The sequence below is a fragment of the Temnothorax curvispinosus genome, unplaced genomic scaffold (assembly GCF_003070985.1).
Source record: "Temnothorax curvispinosus isolate PA1 unplaced genomic scaffold, ASM307098v1 QBEX01010194.1, whole genome shotgun sequence".
In the NCBI taxonomy this organism is placed as follows: domain Eukaryota; kingdom Metazoa; phylum Arthropoda; class Insecta; order Hymenoptera; family Formicidae; genus Temnothorax; species Temnothorax curvispinosus.
The window spans coordinates 52,336-59,213 of record NW_020219974.1 but is presented as its reverse complement, the minus strand read 5'-3'; positions in this window follow the sequence as shown (position 1 = coordinate 59,213).

The following is a 6,878-nucleotide window of genomic DNA, read 5'->3' as shown; positions in this document are numbered from 1 at the left end:
TGTATGTATGTATGTATGTATGTATGTATGTATGTATGTATGTATGTTTGTATGTATGTATAATACTAATGGAAAAAATATTAATCACACATTTTTTTGTATTTTATATTTCAAATATTTATTTATTATATAATTTTTTCAAAAGTTTATCATTTATTATTTCCCTAAACATTTTGTTCCTAAAGTACGGCATGTCGTCCTGCGTGAACGTTATTTTTTTATTTGCACAGACGTATTCGGCGAACATGCGAGAAAATACGCCACAATCGCTACCGTTCATCTGTTGCGGAATATTCTTGGCGGATTGAAATTTCCAATCACTCATATCGTAAGATTTTTTTGTCCAGACTCTCCTCCTGTACATAATGTTTTAACGCCGCTAGACATTTCAGATTATCGCCACCCATACTATCATAATATACTATCAATTTATCGCGGAAATCTATTATCGATATACATGCACCAGTGAACGTTTAAATGTATTGGTATGACAATAAGATCCTGTGCGAATATGTCAACTTTCCTGGTCCATCGCTTCAAAGACGAGTGGCCGCTCGACAGAAGTTTCGGATAAAAGGATCTGTTCATTGTATGTACTTTTGGATACGTGTTGGAAGATGTACCTCTAGCGATCAACAGATTAATGTAGAAGTTTATTACTTCATCGTTCAGCCAATTTGAGTCGGTCAGCGTGTAGAGATCCTTCCGCGTGAATCTCAGACCAAAACTTTCCACCGCCTCCATACTGTGGAAACCCTTGACACAAAATTATAATGTCACAAAATTATGTCGCAAAATTATGTCACATCACACTCCATTATTTTTAATATTAATTTGCACATTTACCTTGATAACCTAATTGCATCGCTGCTCCCACGCACTGAATTTTTCCCACGCACTGAATTCTTCCCATGCATTGAATTCTTCCCACGCACTGAATTCTTCCATCGAATTCAGTCGATCGGATTGCTCCATATTCTCAAGTTGCTCGTTTGCTTGCTTGAGCATACTATGATTTTAACGCTCTTCTTCATCGTTTTCTTCTATCACTTTTTCTCTTTTTTCTATCATTTATTCTTCCTCTTCTACTTCTACGTCACAGAGACGTGACATCCCTTAGACCCTTTGGATCTCAATTGTAAGCTATTTGCTTATCTCGAGCTCTTTAAAGGACGTGACAATTGTAGGTCATAAATTATAGCAGTCTGTCATCGGTGCTCAATTCTATAACATTTGTATGGTCATTCGTATGCGCCTCATCCACGCAAAGAAAAAGATAGAATTTGTTCGTCCCTGTTTTTCACTACCATGTTGAGAGATACCCCCATCAATCATACCTACACATCAAATAAAGCAAATCTCAAAATTTCAGGTACTTGCACTCGTGCATTCGTGCGTAAAAGAGTTTTGTGCTGCGCGCGTACTTGACATGAAACACTTTCGTGTCTTTATATTTTGTATATTGCATTAAAATGGCTGATGAAGAACACGTACCATTAGGTGAGGAAAAACAGGAAGAAGACGACGCGCTGTGAAATAAAGCACCCGAGTTGTGGAATGAAGAAGAAGATGAAGATGATGAAGAAAAAAAAGAAGAAGAAGAACACGCGCTGTCGGACGACAGCAGTTATGAAAGTGAGCATGACGATAACTGCAGAGAATTTGTTTATCGAACTGTGAATCGACCCGAAAGATTGACCGTATAAACGGACGCACGAAGTGTTGCATGATACGCTTCTATTACACGAATGGTGGACCATATGTGAGATGTATGACGTGCATTACATCGGTTGATGACAATGATGATCTACAATTGTATACAGTGCGAAAACAAAACCGGCCCGCACGACCAGTTAATAACCTTAGACGGTTGTTTCTGGGAGTTGCAGAGAGCCACTGTGTATGATATTTCCATGCAATATATGTCCTATTTGCACGAAATAGGATATATGTTGCATGGAAATGTAAAGCCTCATGAAATATCAACACACACACGTAAGTATTACTTTTTTAAAATTTATTATTATATTATTTTTAATAAACCATTAATCTATTTTATTTCTTACAGTTTCAGAAGGCTGGTGGATCGTTATGGGGGTTTTAGTCGGTAGGAGTCCGACATAATCGCCCACCCCGCCCTAGGGGTGGGGGTATCCAATGCAGGATTTCCCCCCATAAAAAAAAGTCGTCTTTGATACAAAAACAGGGTTGGGTTGTGTCACGTCTCAGTACGAGCCTGACTGTTTCTATCTTTACTCTCTCCCCTCCCCACCTGAGCAGCTACGAGGACGGATGTCCTAACACGTAGCTTTTTATAGGACGTGATAAATTATAGCAGCCTGTCATCGGCGCTCGATTCTATAACATATGCATAAGAAACTCTTCGATACAAAATTTTTGGAACGCAGACCTAGAAAATAGCCTTCGGCACCATAATTATAACCTAAAAAAATATCCGGCTGCAATCTTGAAAGAACCTCTTCCTGCGTTCAACTAAAAATCTATAGTTTAAGTCACGTAAAATATGGTTTCTTTGTTGATTTTTTTTTGTTGAACGCAGACCTAGAAAATGGCCTTCGGCACCATAATTATTTATTTATTTATTTATTTATTTAATTTTCTATTTATTTATTGCTTCCTCATAGAGGAAGTAATAAATTTGTTTTCGTAAATTTCGTGTATGAACCTTTGATTGCGTATAAAGTTGGGTCTAGTCAACCAAATTTAAATGAATTATATATGAAATAGGGGTAAAAGAAACTAAAAAAAGATTGTTTTTGAGTTTTTGATGCTAATATGTTCAGAGTATTCTAAAACGTCAAAATATTGCATTAAAAAGAAATGTCCGGAAGTATGTGTGTGTGTGTATGTACAGATTTGATGTTGTGATTGCTTTAACTTCCGCAGGTATTGGCTGCGTTCAGCAGAACGCAACAGTATTCAACCGTTTTATGATTCTCTGCTGAACGATTCTAAGCGTATTCAAAGTCTCAACACGTTCACTCAGCGGTTGCTATGATTTTCAGCGAACTAAAAGTACGTTGTATCTCAAGCAAAACGTTATCAGTAAAATAACTGCCTCCAGTGTATTAACATCTGAGAATGTATAAATATAAATATACATATAAAAATATTATTTATAACGCAATAAATACAGTGGAAACGTACAGAAAGTTATAAAAAGGTATAATATATATATATATATATATATATATATATATATATATATATATACATATACATATATATATTAATATAAGAAAATAAAGAAATATATTATAATTATAATTTAAATAACTTGGGTTAGCACGCATATAACATAGAATAATAGGTTAAATCGTTAAATGTGTACAAAATATGTAATACTTTGATGCATTATACTTATTAATTAAATGTAATGTACTAACTCAAATTATAATATTACTATAATAAAATGTACATACCTTCTAATGATGTTTGTGGCACATCTTGTAATATATTAAGCACTCCTACTATCTCTTGGTAATTTTCTTCAACATAATTATTGAAAAAATTTACATAAGTACATAAGTCCATGACATTTAATTAATAAGTATAATACATGCATCAAAGTATTACATATTTTATATACATTTAGGGGGTCTATACACATACGAGTTTGGCTCGCAATTGTCCGGGTCTGCGAGCTTGATTCGCGAGCCGGACTCGAACGTTTTTTCACTACACACGAAAAGAAAATGTGCGAATTTGGTTTATTTGACGCCGAGTCCGGCTCGTAACATCTCATCCACGAACGAGTAGAAGCCGAGCCGAGTCGGACTTGCGAGCCAAACTCGTACGTGTATAGACTGCCTAAATGTATATAAAATATGTAATACTTTGATGTGGTGTAAACCCCCTTAACCTATCATTCTATGTTATATGCGTGCTAACCCGAATTTATTTAAATTATAATTATATATTTCTTTATTTTCTTATATTAATATTTGTACATATCGTAGTCCATACATTTATACATCGCGTAGTCCATACCACAGTCCATACTATATGTCGATGACGTTTTGCTTGACAGCTTGACGTTTTACGTAGTTTTAATTCGCTGAAAATTATGGCGACCGCTGAACGTGTTGAGACTTTAGGTGCGTTTAGAATCGTTCAGCAGAGAATCATAAAACAGTTGCAATACTGTTGCGTTCTGCTGAACGCAGCCATTGAGATATCGGGCTGTTTTTTTTTAATTGATAGAGTATTATTCAAAAAAGGTTGGTATTGAATTTGGCGATGATCGGTAAAGAGGTTCTTTTTTAAAAAAAATTTCGATTTTTTTTAGAAATGTCCGTGGTTGTTCTAACTTCTGCAAATATTGATATATCGGGCTGAATTTTTTACATTTATTTTTATTCAAGAGCTACCACACACATATGCTACTTACATTTATTTTTTATTTATTTATTTACTTTTATTCTTTATTTTTTTTTATTTTTTATTTTTTATTTTATTCAAAAGCGCAGATTACTAATTCTCTTATCTCTATTAAATTGGATACATGTGCATGGATACATGTCCAATCGGCGAGACCGAGTCGGAACTATCTTAATAGTTCTGCCGTTCCGTTCATTGAATTTAAAAGTTAAAATTTTATTACATTTTACATCAGGTTTACATTTTACAGGCATTACATTTAATTTCGCAAGGCGGAGCCTACGTCTCCGTTCGTCCATAGCTATCGTCTCCCATGCTTCAGACACCGTTGAAGCCGACCGGAGAGACCTATTGTCCAACATGCCAAAAATTATGTTGGATATTTCAACAGGCAGCTGTTTGATGATGTCCAATCTCTTAATTTTGTATGAATACATCAAAATAGGAAACAATTCTCCTAAAGGCTTCCATTGCTCCCGATTTGAGACCTGTAGCCTTCGAAAGTCTAAAGGATAATGATATAGCTCCGCAGTCGATGCTGCTTATACTCCTTTCTATCTCCCCTTATTGGTCGAGAGAAATTTCAAATCAAATGACATCACGTGACTACCCCGAAAATGGCTGCCCTCCCCTCACCCCATTTCCCTCACTCCCCTACCCCCTACCCCCTCCACCCGCCATGACGAAGAAATCATTTTCTCTTCGGCACTCGTACCGATCATACATCACGAGCAATGGAAGCCTTTAGGAGACTTGTTGAATATTTTTGATATAAATATTCATACAAAAGAGATTCGATATCATTAAACAGCTACCTTTTGAAATATTTTGAAATATACAGCATAATTTTTGACATTTTCGATGTGACCGATCTCTGCGGTCGGTTTCAAAGATTTCTGAAAGATAAAAAACGATATGTATAGATAAGCGGAAATGCAGACTCCGGGTTACGAAACCAAATGTAATACAATCTGTAAAATATCGTCAACCTATAAAATACACTAGAATTTTGACGTTAAAAATGAATGAACGAAACGGCAGGCTATTAAGGTAGACCTAGATCGTTGTCGCGATTACGCACACATATGTCTATTTCAAACATAAAGAAAGCAAAAAATTAAAAGCATACGGTTAAGAAATTTTCGCTTTTGAATATTGTGATAGAGAATAATTGTAAATAGCTTATGTTCACGATATAAAATTAAATGTTTTAAACGTATGTACGGTAATCCCTGGTCTAACATGTTCTTTTAATGCGTCATTACGCGCGGATAGCAATAACGCTGTAATGTTAATGAATATTTTAAGAATGAAAGACTTGTTAAAAGACTTTCGCTTATAAAATAAGAATTAATTATTTAAAATAAATTAACATTTATATATTTGCACATGACATATTATAACTCCTCTTTTTCCCTTTCTCCCTCTTTATTTCTCTCTCTTTTCCATCTTTTAAATTGTAACATTGAATGTGTACAAATATTCTTACTATGAAGTTAATATGCTATTACAATATTATAACGCCAAGTAGACGTTTCAATATTAATACAGATTTGTAAAACTAATTTTATTAATATTTTTGATGGAGTAAGATTTGGCAGCCAAATTATAGTCACAAATCAATTATCTACCGGAATACGTTCAAGGATCCTTTGAGAGAGACAATCGTCTTCCATCAAATAAATCGCATAAGAGCAGTATATTTTATCGATTATTATAAACAGTTTGTTTATTTTTTAATAAAATATGTTTCTAATTTGATTTAATACTAGTTTTAACAAGACTAATATTGAAATAAATATAAAACATTACTAACAAGTAATATTTCTTGTTACCGGTAATACTGATAATAAATAAATACCAAAAAGTCATCAGAAAGTTGTTAATATTACTTATTACATATTATTATTACATGATATTATTTATTATGAGAGATATTATTTATTTTATTTTCATACAAATATATAGATATATATATTTTTTTTTTTTGGACAATTAAAATGATTTTGAGTCATCTAAAAGCAATTTATTATACCTTTTAACGTATTTAATTATAAATGACCAATTTTATTCTTATATTTAAACATGATTATTAGATCGCGCATTACACTACACTTTATTTAGCTAATTAAAATAAAAATTGAAAAATATATATAAATACTATTAAAAACGACAGAGCCGGATTCACATTAATTAAAACGGGGTTCACGAAATCATAACGATTGAAACGGATTGACTAATTGTAAGACTGATTAAAAACGATAAAAATCGATTGAAATAAATGAATCGGTGTGAATCCGGTTCCTTATATCGGAATTCATGGATTTATAACGATTGAAATAGATTGACTAAAACCGATTTAAACCGATAGAAACCGATTAAAATTACATCCTTGAATACGAATCCGTTTCAATTGTTTTTAATCGGTTTAATCGTTATGAATCCGTGAATTCCGGATTAAAAAACCGGATTCATAC